The following is a 15,622-nucleotide window of genomic DNA, read 5'->3' as shown; positions in this document are numbered from 1 at the left end:
AATGAAGGGGTAGAATAAATTGGTCAATGAAGAACACATGGTTTCAGTTGGCGAATGCTATGGGACAGTCCTCATACTATCTTGCTGCCATGTTCCACTGTCACCGAAACTACTGGGATACTGAATGATGCATACAACACAACAGTGGAGGGGTCACAGTAACCATTGCCACTCTCTTGTCATTTGAACATGAGCAAGAAATAGAAAGCCTTCTTAACAAACAAGCATAGAATAGCTTGCTTGAGTCTCCAAACTCTGCAATCTTCAAAGTAGAGTACCTAACCTATTGTCTTAGTCTTAGTCTTACAGTACGAGTCCACAGGGTACACAAGTTAGAAGAGAGGGAAAGCTGAATAACCAAGCAGAAGAAAGTTACAGATTAGCGCAGATAGGCGGAAGGGAGCGGCAAAAACAAGAAATTTAGAAAAAAGAATAATACATGGAGGGATAACAAGAATTCACAAACACTACATATAATAAAGGGGAGTTGAAAAAAAGTCACAGCATAGATGAAACAAGGAAACATTATTCTAATGGGGAGAGGTAAAAGTTAGAGAAATAAATAATATCAACAAGAACTTATTGAGACCAGAAGAGATGTCAGCGGCGGCGCTGGTGGTGGTACTTCCACTCGACACGGCACTAGTGGTGGCAGCCTCGGCCTGACCCTCTGATGCCCTCTTCTTACCCTTGGGTGCTGATGTAAGAAATAAACAAGATAAGAAAAATAGATTAGTTGTACAGTTACAGTTAACATCTTGGAAAATATTTTAACAGTCAAAGGCAGTACCATATTGACATTGTACTTTTCTAAATCCAATCACCTATACTATCGAGTTGACCTATTCCTAACTTCCAAAACGTTACCAAAGCCCTATTCCAGATTTCCTAAACTACATTTGTAACTACTAATGCATTGCAACAAATAATCATTGCTTTGCAACCCCCTTTGATGGGCCAACTCCGTCAGTTTCCTTTTTCAATGCAGAGATGCATATTACACATCACTAGGAGATTGTTTGGGACTGTACAAGTTATATATAAAGAAAGACACAGAGAACGCTAACTCATTAATATTACTATTACTACTACCACAGTACCACTATCTTAGTGACAGGACAGATGAGTCTGCATGACTTCCTAAATAAGCAACCCAAGCAAGTGTCTACAGTCACGAGTAGAACTAGGTAGCACTGAGCACATGGTTTGCTCAAATGGGATCATATAATATCCATAATGTTACATGAACTTAGCTTACCTCTGAGTGTGAGCAGCATGCTATTTGAAATCAAACTTAGCACTGTAGGACACAACAAAGAATCAGTAATAAGCTCCACAACCTGAATGCCCAGCAGGTCAGCAGGTCCTGCTCCCAATCAAGGATGTCGGTCCAGCAGTGTGTCAGCTGCTACTGGGTATGACAAACCCCAGTGCACCTGCACATGCCCTGGTGCACCATCAGCCACAGCAGTTGACGCTCCCACGGGCTGCACCCACTCCTGGGCCATCCACCTGCTTCAGCATTGAGAGGAGATGGCGCTGCACGAAAAACTAGTATGGTCACATCATCCTCATTGAAAATTGCGGGAGGCTGCATCCCTTGTTGCAGGTGACCTCAAAGTGTGCGGTTAGTTGAACCCCCTGCACTAGCGCTGCCTTTCACGCTCTGCCATGCCACTGGGTGGGTAGAAAAAAGACGGGAAAGAGAAGGAATAGAAAGAAAGAAATGAGGAAATTAAGGGAAAACAAAAAAAGGGACAAGTCACAGAAAAAAAAAAGAGACTTAAACGTAAAATCACATATACACATACTAATGTAATGTAATACTGCATTGGATAAGTGGGATATTTTTTAAAATTGGAAGATACAGATAAATGGGCTTCTTTTGAACACTTCTCTAAGTTATAGTTCATGAAATCCAGGCTTATCTGTGCAGGTTGACTGCACAGGGAGTTTAGAAATTGATGAGATTTCTTTAAGTAGGATAAGATTTCCTTAAACAACTCTGTATCTCAACATTTATTTGTGTTAAAATGCTTATATTTTCATTTCGGTGTTTTATTTTATTTGGCTTTTTAATGTGCTAAAACCAGAAAGGCTGTTAAGTATGTGTGCACCTTTATCATTTTAATAAACATGGAAATATACAAGTTACAACTTCATTTGTTCACAAAACTCAAAATAAATATGGATTAATACTGATAAAGTGAACAAAAAATAAATTTGGATTAATACAGATAGAAATGTTTAAAAAATATATAGCATGAAACCAGGAGCTCTAATTAAAAAGTAGACCCACCACCATGCACAGAACAAGATGGCCACGTGCCCATGCACCCATGTGTTGCCGTTCGTAGAACGTGCTACTTGCACCATCAGCACGAACAGGAGGGTGAGCACAAATCTGCCCGTTGGCACAGTGTGGCTGAGTCCTCATGACATTTTTTGGGCCCTCCAAGGAATTCTGCATAGCAGTACTCCACGAGCTTCGCCTTGGCCTAGTTTTTTGTGCTCTGAAGTATTATGCTTTAAGGTTGCAGGTTAAAGTTGTTTTCTATTATCAGTTATTGCTTTGCTGGGTGATTGAGTGCTTGGCTTGCAGACCCACACACTACCTTCCTGAGAACCTGTGAATGTTCCTCACTGCTTCCACTGAGAGTCGATTGCTTAAGGGGTTGTACTTGGTCCATTTTTGCAGAGCCTTTATTGGGCGGACGCCAGGAAAGATGGAAAGACTACAGCTGAGACTTTGTAGCCCCTGCTTGCCTGTGGGGACTGACATTATCGTAACAGAAAAAGAGACCAGCTTGCCATCATTGCTGGCAATTTACCTGATCCTCTCAAGCAAAACATCCTTTGCAGAACATAGATCAGTCTTCGGTAAATCTAGTAGGCAAATATTTGGATATGGCAGAAAAGTTAGTTAGACATGCAGATTACCTTCCAAACTGTCAGAAGGGTTCAAAGCATTAGCTGGACAGTGCCAACAATGTAGCGTATATGTAATATAATAAAGTCCATATAATCTTTTGCATCTGTTGCATTCTTTGTTTGGTGGCAAGCAATACCTTATACATTAATGCTACTAACTGTATATTTCCTCACAGGATAAATTGACATCTAACTTCCATGACTATTTATTTGTTACCATCATTACAGTTAGCTTGCGTTTCTTGTTAGTCTCCAGCCTAACGTTTGTGCTCCATCGCTTTTTGGACAGATTGTCATGATCTGACAATCTTTATAGAAAGCAAATTTACGTGGGGCCAAGCTGTTGCTAAATATTAGCAAATGACTGGAATACTACTCCTTCACACAAATGTGTACGATGCAGTAAGCCAACTTCCCCCCATAAGCTGTTTGAACTATCTACAAATATTTTGGGGACAGTCTGACTATGCAAAATCAAGAAGTCTCATCATAGTTGATCCATACACCTATTTAAAACATACTTTTATTTTAGCATTTAGCTGTACTTCATCTTTTGCGAACGGGTACAAAGAGAGAAAGCAGGAATCTTCCAGAGTGAGATAAAGGGGCAGGAAGTGTCTGGTAGTGAATTAAAAAGGCTTGAGGTGGATTCTAGACTACTCAGCCTTTGTATTCAGCATGCTGACATTCATTTGCACCAGCTGCAGGCTTCTGAGCAGAGATGTGGTCACTGGCACTCATTCTTTTATTAGTTAAGCATTGGGCACCTCTTTCCTGGGTTGACTGGTTTCAATGGAACTGTTAACCGTGTACCTTCTTTTGGCACACTATCCCAGGCTGGCACTCCTGCAGGCAATAAAGACCCATCCTCTGTTTCCTTCTTGGTGTTTCCCAATACTGCAAGCCCTGCCTTTCTTCCTTGCCCACTCGCCTGGCTCCCCTCATCTCCTTGATGCTGATTTCTTCCTCTGCCACTCCTTCATCGCTTTCCTCTATCATACTTGAGTCCTTCATTTCAGATTGGAGCACTCACTGGCAATTTACTGGACAGTTTATTGGGTCATTTCTGAGAAGTTAACCCCTTGCATCAAATATTTGACCCACTAAGCATATTATTTTCCTAAGGGAAAGAAACAGCCAAAGCAGGGTTTTCTTCCTGATGAGCAAAAAGCAATGGCAGTGACTTGCAGGTTTTTTTTTCTCTGTGCTCCAGGCCATTGTTTCTTTTCCCATCCTGGGTCTGCCATGTCTTGCATGGTGGACCTGGGCTGGCAAAATCAGTAATGGTCCTCTGGCTGGCAAGCTGCTTGATCAAGCATTCTGGTAAAAATACTAAGGGCCTGATTTAGATATTTGCAGACCAGTTACTCTGTCACAGCGGTGACGGATATCCTGTCCGCCAATATTTAAATCCTGTTTTATCCTATGGGATTTAGATATTGATGGATGGGATATCCATCACCATTGCGATGGAGTAACTCATCTGCAAATATTTCAATCAGGCCCTTAATTTGTTCTTAAGAAACTTAGGGTCATATGTACGAACACATTTTACCATTGACACAGAATGGGAAAAACCCTTTGCTACATCTGGCCCTTTATTTCAGCTTAAGTACATAGTTTTCCAGGATAGAACAAACCGAATAAATCTGACATGCGTTTTCCAATTGACAAAATTCATCCACATCATGTCAAATTTTACAAACATATTGTCAATGTCCCTAGCACTCCTATTTCTGCTATATGCTTTTCTTTGCTAATTGGTGTGAATGATTTTCATGCATGGATTTTCAGCTTATTAACAAAATGCATGAGAAGAGATCTCCTATAATAACAAATGCCATGATTAGAGTAATGATCTGCTTTGGAGAAGAAGGTAGTTGCAGAAGATCCACTTTGCGATTAATATTCCGTTTTCCTCCATAGTGAACTATCTGATTATGGCTGTACTGTAAAAAAAAGAACACAACATAGCACAACACAGAGGAGAATGTGACAAAACAGAAGGCCAAATTTATCAACAATTTTCACAGGTACAATGTCACTACCCTGATGCAACTGGCACTGAGTGTTGATTTTGGGGTTTACTTTACAGTACAAAACATGTTTTGAACTGGAAGGCTGCCCTAAAGTTACATAAAGTAGTGTTATGCTCTGCTGTGCATTGATTTGTATCAAGGAGGCGTCCCATGGGTTATATATGTTGAAAGAAATTGGGTTACTGGTTGGGGAGGGTACAACCCTACTGAAGAAGCAACCACAATTCTTGTCAGGATGAAACACAAGCAAACCCCCAAAAAACCTTCTGGTAGCCTGGCACAAAAGCAATCAGGCTTAACTTGGAGGCAATGTGGAAAATATTTATGCAGACAGAAACAGTAGTAAAGTTTAAAGACATGACAAGAAACATCCCACACCAATTTGGAAGACTAGAGTATGACGTAATATATTATTTGGCACCAAAATGACAAAACTCCCATTAGTAGAACCAGAGATATGCAATTTTAAAGGTTTAGGTACAAATAGTTATTTGAAGCACAAAGTGCCTAGTGTGGCTATCTGATCACACCAGACCGGGGCAAAGTCAAAAGCTCAGGCTGACCGCAATTGAGCGCAGGCCGGATACGTGAACCACGTCAGCCCCACTGAAAAATGTACCTTAAATCTTGGTTGAAGAACGTTGCACTGCGCCACAGCAGTCCCGAGGACCAATGATTTACCAGGGCTGTGATGCGGCCTTGTGTCGAGGCCAAATCGCTCTGTGTCGGTTCCAATCAATGAAGTGCTGAGAAAAGCTGTGCTGAGTTTAAATCCCACTGTATCGACTCTGACAGCAGAGCACCTTTAGCAACATTTCCATCCAAGGGTCCAGGACTGTAAGGGGACCACCAGGGGACGGGGTGCAAGATACAAGTCTAGTCCTTCACACTCTGGCAGCAGGGTAGAGTAGCAGGGCAGTCCTTCTTGCAGCAGCATAGGACATCATCTTCTAAGTCTTCCAGAAGTGTACTGAAGCATTGGGCCTGAGGGTTTACCATTTATACCTGGGGCCCACTTTGAAGTGGCAGAAGCTTCCAGAGTCCTCCCACCACAGAGGTGTGTTGAATTTCATTACTCCCTGCCTGGCCCCAGTTTGTCTGGGGCATAAACAACTTGTATGAAACCTATTGAGAGTGTGCTGAGGCAGATCCTATGTGACGTGTAAGTGTGATAGGTGACAGTTCTGCCTCCCACCAAGTCAGAGATGGCCCATCCTGCCGACACCTATTCTGCCTTTGTCTCACTGTCTGGGAATGGTACACAAAGACTACCTGCCAGGTATGCCTAGTCATGTGACCCAGGATACAGACTGCAGGCATCGAATAGTTTGGACGAGAAAAGGCCAACTTTCTAAGATTGGCATTTTTAGAATTCTGTCTTCAAAAATCCAACTTTACCATTAAAGAGGGTTTTAAATTACAATTCTTTAGAGGCTAAACTCAACTTTCCTACCTGCTCCCAGTTGAAAGTTATCACTTATCAAATGTAATAAAGTCACCTAATGTTATCCTATGGAAGAGGTAGGCCTTGCACTAGTGAAAAACAAATCTAAGAGTTTTCACTATCAGGACATGCAAAATTCAAAAGTACATGTTCAACTTTTTGAATACACTGCACCCTTCCCTGTGGGATGTTTAGGGCCTATTCTAGTGGTGAATTATATGTCTCACAAAGGAAGATGTACGACTGGCAAAGGGTTTATTTTACCAGTTAGAAATGGCAGTCTAAACTGAACACACAGGCTGCAAATGGCAGGCTGAGACATATTTAAAGGGCTACTTAAGTGGTTGGCACAATCAGTGCTGCAGGCTCACTAGTAGCATTTAATTTATAAGACATGGCCACATGTAGTACCACCTCACTAGGGACTTAGAAGTAAATTAAAGGTGTCAATTGGGTGGAAGCCAGTGTTTCCATGTTTTAGGGAGAGAGCATAAGCACTTTAGCACTGGTTTGGAGTGATAATAGGGTGCAGAGTCCTATGACCAGCCAAATGTGGTCAGCAAAAACAGGAGGATTGAAGGCAAAAAGGTGGGGAAAACCACTCTAAGGATGTCAGGTCCAACACATGGACATTCCTGTGCACTCACCCCTAGATTTTGACACAAAAGCCCCATCTACATTGGTAGACAGAAAATGTACTCCTCATCGAGGCAGGCATACAGCCTAGTTTTATTTTCTACAAACCTTTCAAACTTTGCATGCATGCTATACAGGGCATATCCCAAGTTGAAACATTTTAAACTATGTTGAAGCGTAGTTGTTTGTGCTGAAATGGAACTTTTCAGCACAAGACCTATACTAAATATCATACAGGCGCACATGCACCATGGTGCAAGGCAGTCTAAAGTGCCCCAGCACTGGGGGAGAGAACAGCAGCACCATATATTAGTTGGTTTGGTGCTATCCTGCTTTCTCCCTTTCATTTAACACATTGGGGGTCATTACAACATTGGCGGTAAAAGCCACTTACCGCCGTGCAGAAGACCACCAACACACCGCCGCGGCTGCGGAATTTCACCGCAGCTATTACGACCCACATCCCGAAATCCGACAAAATTCAGACACCCACACAAGTCCGCTACACCAAAGGTCAGTGATAAACTGGCGATAACAAAACCTCCACCGTCACGCCAACAGAAATACGCCCATGCTATCACGACCCACGAATCCACGCGGCGGTCTTTCAACCGCGGTATTCCATTGGCGGTACACACCGCTGCGCTCAAAATACACACACTCTTACAAAACACAGCCACATTGGAAAAATCAAAATACACACACCTGATACACATACACACACCACTCCCACACACCCAATACCATATAAAACACACACCCACATCACCCACAAACCCCTACGACAAAAAATTCAGAAAGAAGGCGAGAGAGAGACACCACCATCCACAAACTAGCAGCCACAGGCACACAACAGCATCACCCACATTACTTCCACTCACAAAACACCACTACATATCACCACACTTATCACCACATACACCACCCCACACATCACCTATAACACCCCATGGCACGGCAAAGACACCCCAGGTTCTCGGAGGAGGAGCTCAGGGTCATGGTGGAGGAAATCGTATGGGTAGAACCACAGCTATTTGGATCACAGGTGCAGCACACCTCCATAGCTAGGAAGATGGAGCTATGGCGAAGAATTGTCGACAGGGTCAACGCAGTGGGACAGCACCCAAGAAATCGGGACGACATCAGAAAGAGGTGGAACGACCTACGGGGGAAGGTGCGTTCCGTGGTCTCAAGACACAACATCGCGATACAGCGGACTGGCGGCGGACCCCCACCTCCTCCCCCACAACTAACAACATGGGAGGAGCCAGTCTTGACTATTCTGCATCCTGAGGGCCTCGCAGGAGTCGTTGGAGGAATGGACTCTGGAAAGTCAAATCTTAACTATCATATCCCCCACCCTACCTGCATGCTATCACAGACCCCCACCCTCACCCCCTCCCCTATTACTCCAACTCCTCACAAATGTACTAATAACACAAACCACCCATCCCAACACCAAGCCCTGCATGACACAACAAAGCATGGACACCCATCACTAAAGCATGCCCACTGCACATACCCATAACACCCCCCTCAACCATCATCACACAAGCCCCCACACAGGAATGCTAGCACTGGGGTACACGCTCACCCACCCATTGCCCACCATGACACACACAGATGCAATAATCATGCTTTTATACCCCTGCAGGACCACTACCCCATGTCACCCGGCAGGAGGGTCCAGATATCTCCACCCCACCCACAAAAGAGACCCACAGTGATGACAGCAGCTCTGTCCAACTGGATCCAGATGACCAGCCCGGACCATCGTGGGCCTCGGGACAGTCGGTTCCCCACACCCAGTCACAGGCCACCACAGACCTTCCCCCCTCTGGTAACACCAGCACAGTCCCACCCAGCGGGCCCATACCTCCGTCCCCAGGACACGCGAATCAGCTGTGTGTCCACCACTACAGGGAACCCAGGATAACCCACCACCCCAACAACAACAGGGACCTGGGGGCAGTGGTAGTGGGCACACGGTCCAGGGGACGGAGGCACAGGAACACAAGGGAACTGGGAGGGCTGCTGTGCGACAGGGGGCGGACAGGCCTAGGGAACCCACGCTCCACGAGGCCCTCTCCTCCATCATGGGAGCCTACCACCACTCCCAGGAGACGATGGCAACGGTACTGGCCAAGTTTCAGGAGACCCAGCAGCTGCAGGAGGAACAGTATTTGGGGTTCAGGGAGGAACTCAGAACCATCAGCTCCGCCCTGGGCACCATCGTAGGGGTGCTGAAGGAGATACTTAACACCAGGAGGGACACTGTGGCACTGCAAGAGGCCCCTGACACTAGCATGGACGATGAACTGCCCACCACCTCCGCCGGCGCTAGTGGACAGGACGCCCCGCCACAGGACCACCACACCAGCACCCCACCCCCTGCAGACGGAGAACCACCCCGCAAATGGTCCCTGAAATCCAGGAACAAGACAGAGCACGATGCCAAGACCCCCGCCAAGAAATGAGACCACCCTGATTGTCATCCTACTGTCCCACTTTGTAACCCTGTCCATCTTGGAACTGCCCCAGCTCCACTTCCCATGCCCATATGGGCAATGCACCTGTGAGACTAATAGACTGGACTCTGCCATGGACATTCCTCCACCATCACCCCTCACCATTTTACAACCCCCGTACAATATTGAGCACTTCAATAAACACCCTTGAACCACAAAACAATTTGGAGTCAGTCTGTGATTTCGAAAATGTGTATTAGCGATGACAGTGACAAAATGCGTTTTCAAATGTAATGTCAACATACCTATGTCACACATCTCAAGTCCATGAGGAATCTGAGCAGATGACACACGTTGTAAACCACACCTGTGAAACCGTAAGGGAAATGTACAACTCAGTTACCATATACTGGGTGAAATCGACAGACAGGATAGAGGTAGAAGTGTGAAAGTACTTGTAGTAGGCAGGAATGTGTTCTCACCTGTGTGTCACTGGAAATATTGCTGGATAACTGAGTCCCTGTTGTAAATGTCTTCTTCCTCTGCTTCCTCCTCATCACTGTCCACAGGCTCCACAGCTGCTACACCGTCATCTGGACCATCCTCCTGCAGAAAACGCACCTGTCATCGCAAAGCCAAGTTGTGAAGCATACAGCAGGCCACGATGATCTGGCGCACCTTCCTTGGTGAGTAGAATAGGGAACCACCTGTCATATGGAGGCACCTGAACCTGGCCTTCAGGAGGCCGAAGGTGCGTTAGATCACCCTCTTAGTCCGCCCATGGGCCTCATTGTAGCGTTCCTCTGCCCTGGTCCTGGGATTCCTCACTGGGGTCAGTAGCCATGACAGGTTGGGGTAACCAGAGTCCCCTAATAGCCTCACACGGTGCCTCTGGAGTTGACCCATCACATAAGGGATGCTGCTATTCCACAGGATGTAGGCGTCATGCACAGAGCCAAGGAACATAGCATTTACCTGGGAGATGTACTGGTCTGCCAAACATACCATCTGTACTTTCATCGAATGATAACTCTTCCGGTTCCTGTACACCTGTTCACTCCTGTGGGGGGGAACCAGAGCTACATGGGTCCCATCAATGGCACCTATGATGTTGGGGATATGTCCAAGGGCATAGAAGTCACCTTTAACTGTAGGCAAATCCTCCACCTGAGGGAAAACGATGTAGCTCTGCATGTGTTTCAGCAGGGCAGACAACACTCTGGACAACACGTTGGAAAACATAGGCTGGGACATCCCTGATGCTATGGCCACTGTTGTTTGAAATGACCCACTTGCAAGGAAATGGAGCACTGATAGCACCTGCACTTGAGGGGGGATCCCTGTGGGATGGCGGATTGCTGACATCAGGTCTGGCTCCAACTGGGCACACAGTTCCTGGATTGTGGCATGGTCAAACCTGTAGGTTATGATCAAATGTCTTTCCTCCATTGTCGTCAGGTCCACCAGCGGTCGTTACACTGGAGGATTCCGCCATCTCCTCACATGTCCCAGCGGACGGTGCCTAGGAATGACAACAGCGACCACAGAGTCAAACAACTCAGAGGTATGTACCTACAGTCTACACCGAACACCATTCATACACAAAATCTGGCCTGTATTTGTGTTGCGCGACAAGGCCTAGGTCTGTGTGACGCAGTTGGTAATGAGGCCATGTGGACCCCTGAAATGGCGGCTGCCTGACCTCTAAAGTGGGACAATGGGATGTGAGGAAACTGTGCTGGCGTTGTACACCGTCACGGTAGGCGGTCGAAGACCGCGGCACAATGCTGCATTGGTTAACATTGGACCCTATGGGTCCCAGGAGCCAATGACGATGTACGCCGGCGGTGATGGTACGCACCGCCGCGGACGTGACTGCCATTTTCTATCTGTTCAATCACTCGATACCTGATCTTCGACAGGAGAGGACCTACACTGCAAGTGCTGCTGTGACCTCGGTCTGGAAGAGACAATGGCTTGTGCATCTGGGGAAAGTGCCCCTGCCTTCACTGCAGAGGAGTTGGAGAAGCTCGTGGACGGGGTCCTCCCCCAGTACACGCTACTCTACGGTCCTCCAGACCAACAGATAAGTACACAGGGAGCACGTTGTATGGGCTATGCCTGTGTGGAGAGGGCTGGTTGTAAGAATGAAGGGGGCACAGTTCTACGTGCATGAAGGACTGTGAATGCATGTGCCACATGGCAAGGGTAGGGATGTGGGCCACTCACTTTGACGGTGCAGTTGGTAATGACTTCTCTTCTTCCCCTGTACATGTCATGTAGGTCAGCACCCACCAGAAGAAGGATATTTGGCGTGCCATCGCCAAGGACGTCCGGACCCTGGGGGTCCACCACAGACGGAGCACCCACTGCCGTAAAAAATGGGAGGACATTCGCCGCTGGAGCAAGAAGACGGCGGAGGCTCAGCTGGGGATGGCCTCCCAACGTGGGAGGGGTGACCGTCGAACCATGACCCCACTGATGTTCCGGATCCTGGCGGTGGCCTACCCTGAGTTGGATGTGCGCTTGAGGGCATCACAGCAGACACAAGGGGGTGAGTACAACATCATTCAGCGGACTTTGAGCGCAGTGAAGGTGTCTGGGTGGGGGAGCAGGGCTGTGGGTTTCCCTAGGCCAGGGCGAGTTCCGTAGGCTAGGCCCCTTCGTAATGCAGGCCATGTGGCACCCCACCCCACCTCTGTAGAGTGCCAAGTACAGGTATACATGCCCCTGTGTCATCTATGTGTGCAGATGTCGACCATAGCCATGTAGGACATATCCCAGGAATTGCATCTGTAGAGCCCAACAGTGCGACGTAGTGCAGGGGGCTGCTGTGTCTGTATTGTCCACCAACGGTAGCGGTAAGCCATGCACTCAACCTGTCTTTCTTCTGTCGTCCCCCCCTTTTTGTGGTCTCCCTGTTCTTGTGTGCATCAGCATCATCAGGCGGAGGTACAGTGGCACTGGAGCACGAGGGAGCTGCATCCCACATGGCCATGGAGGGCCACACCACGTACTCGGAATACACCAGTGGGACAGAGGGCGAGGGGAGGTTCACAGCGGGGACAGGATCAGCAAACAGCGACACAGACTCGTCCTCCGATGGGAGCTCCCTTGTGGTGGTGGCAACATCTGTTCCCCCCACTTCTACAGGTACAGCCACCACCCCCCCTACCAGCACCACCCTCCCAGCAGCCCCTCAGCCTTCGCCCCGTGCCCGCTCACCCAGGAGGGTGGGCATCACCTTCGCCCCAGGCACCTCAGCCCCTGCCCCTGTCACCTCTGCTGCCCTCAGTGAGGAGGCCATTGACCTCCTCAGGTCCCTCACTGTTGGGCAGTCTACCATTTTGAATGCCATCCAGGATGTAGAAAGGGAATTGCAACACACAAATGCATTCCTGGAGGGCATTCATTCTGGTCAGGCTGCCCTTCATCGAACCCTGCAAACTCTGGCCTTACCACTGATGGCAGCCATTGTCCCTGTCTCTTGCCTCCCCCCTCCAACTTCCTCCACCAATTCCCTGTACCCCAGCCTATCCCAAGCACACCATCAGATTAGCCTGCACACACCTCCCCACACAAGGGAAGCTCAGGTAAACATAAGCACCACACATCCCACAGGCACTCACGCAAGCATCACACACATACAGACACACCAAGATCCACTGCCTCTACTGTGTCCCCCTCCTCGTCGTCTCCCTCCTCCCTCCCAGTCTCGTCTACACTCTCACCTGCATGCACTACCTCTACAGCCACTACGTCCCGCACCAGCATACCCACCACCACACCCAGCTCACGTGCAGTCACCACCCCCGCTCCCATTTACACGTCCCCTGTGTCCTCTCCCAGTGTGTGTGATACACAAACGCAGGCACACACCCACCCAACAGCCATCCACCTCACGACAGCCTCCAGCGCATGCACCTTCACCCAAAGTCACCAAACGTACACCTCCTACAACCACTACCTCTTCCTCCACTCCCAAACCCCCTCCAGCTACCCGTCCCAGTGTTCCTAAGAAACTTTTCCTGGCCAACCTTTACCTCTTTCCCACCCCCCTCCAACTCATAGGTCCCGTACTAGCACCTCAGCTAAAAAATCGCCGGGACCAGTGGTGCCTGTTACAGGTATGTGGAGTGCACCAGCCACCAGGGCAGCCAGTGTGGCATGGAGCCACAGCACAGCCAGTCCCCCCCGTGAAGCACCAGAAGTTGGACAGTGCCTGGCGGGACAGGGGGAAGACTCCAGCCAGCAAGGCTGCTCATAAGGGTCCCGGGGGTAGTGTCGACTCAGCTGTGACTCCTCCCAAGGTGGGGAAGGGGCAGAAGAAATCTCCAAAGTCTGGGAGGGGAAGCACGGCGGAGAAGACCGCCATCATCCCCGCTGCCCAGGAGGCCACCGCCAGCCCAATCGTCACTGGCCAGGAGGCCACTGCCAGAGTCACTGCCCAGGAGGCCAGCCCAATCGTCACTGGCCAGGAGGCCACCGCCGGAGTCACTGCCCAGGAGGCCAGGAGGCCACTGCCAGAGTCACTGCCCAGGAGGCCAGCCCAATCGTCACTGGCCAGGAGGCCACCGCCGGAGTCACTGCCCAGGAGGCCAGCCCAATCGTCACCGCCGGAATCACTGCCCAGGAGGCCAGCCCAATCGTCACTGGCCAGTAGGCCACCGCTGGTCACTGCCCAGGAGGCCCGCCCAATCGTCACTGGCCAGGAGGCCACCGCCGGAGTCACTGCCCAGGAGGCCAGCCCAATCGTCACTGGCCAGGAGGCCACTGCCAGAGTCACTGCCAAGGAGGCCAGCCCAATCGTCACTGGCCAGGAGGGCCCCGCAAGCCACAGCCCAGCTGACCCATGAAGGACTGCCAGCCACAGGCCTGCTGGGCAATGAAGGACCGCCTTGGCAAGCACCGCTGAACAGGCCAGGTACCGCTGAACAAGGCAAAGGCCGCCATGACAAGCACCGCTGAACAGGCCAGGGACCGCTGAACAAGGCATAGGCTGCCATGGCAAGCACCGCTGAACGGGCCAGGGACCGCTTAACAGGCCAGGGACCGCTGAACAAGGCAAAGACCGCCATGAAATGCACCGCTGAACAGGGCAAGCACCGCTGAGCAGGTCAGAAACTGCCAACTCAAGCACCGCTGAACAAGGCAAAGACCGCCATGGAACGCACCGCTGAACAGGGCAAGCACCGCTGAACAGGTCAGAAACTGCCAACTCAAGCACCGCTGAACAAGGCAAAGACCGCCATGGAATGCACCGCTGAACAGGGCAAAGACCGCCATGGCAAGCACTGCTGTACAGGGCAAAGACTGCCAAGGCGAGCACCGCTAGCCCATTAGCGGCAGGGGCAGTGACGCAACTGGGACCGTCACGGGGTGAGTGCTGCACTCTGGGCACCAGTCCCCCTCCAGAACCAGTGGAGACATGCATCCACTCCGTCTGTCCTGCACAGGATGAAGCACTCTGGGCACCAGTCTCCCTCCAGAACCAGTGGAGACTGTTATCCACTTGAGAGACTGTGGCTTTGCACTCCCCAGGATGGTACAGTGGGCAACCCACCCACTGTAGAGACTTGAGAGACTGTGGCTTTGCATTGCCCAGGATGGTACAGTGGGCAAACCACCCACTGTAGAGACTTCAGAGACTGTGGCTTTGCACTCCCCAGGATGGTACAGTGGGCAAACCACCCACTGTAGAGACTTGAGAGACTGTGGCTTTGGGCAAACCACCCACTGTAGAGACTTGAGAGACTGTGGCTTTGCACTCCCCAGGATGGTACAGTGGGCAAACCACCCACTGTAGAGATTTGAGAGACTGTGGCTTTGCACTCCCCAGGATACATCAATGGGCATGGAGCCCCCTCGTGGATCTAGCGTGGTGCACTCATCTGGCTGAGGTGCCCCCCCTTCCCTTCCCCCTGAGGTGCCTGTTGTATTTCTATCTGATGCCCCTGCAGTGTTCTCTCCATTTTGATCAGGTATCTAGTGTGGGCCTCGCCCATGCAATTTGGGCCTAGTGGTCCACGGACAATGAATGGTGCATTACCTGCACTACTAATCGTGGTGTATATTTTGTTTAATGTGTATATATATATGTATAT

Source organism: Pleurodeles waltl, chromosome 10, assembly GCF_031143425.1.
Source record: "Pleurodeles waltl isolate 20211129_DDA chromosome 10, aPleWal1.hap1.20221129, whole genome shotgun sequence".
NCBI lineage: Eukaryota > Metazoa > Chordata > Amphibia > Caudata > Salamandridae > Pleurodeles > Pleurodeles waltl.
The sequence above is the reverse complement of the archived record's forward strand: the minus strand, read 5'-3'. Positions refer to the sequence as shown.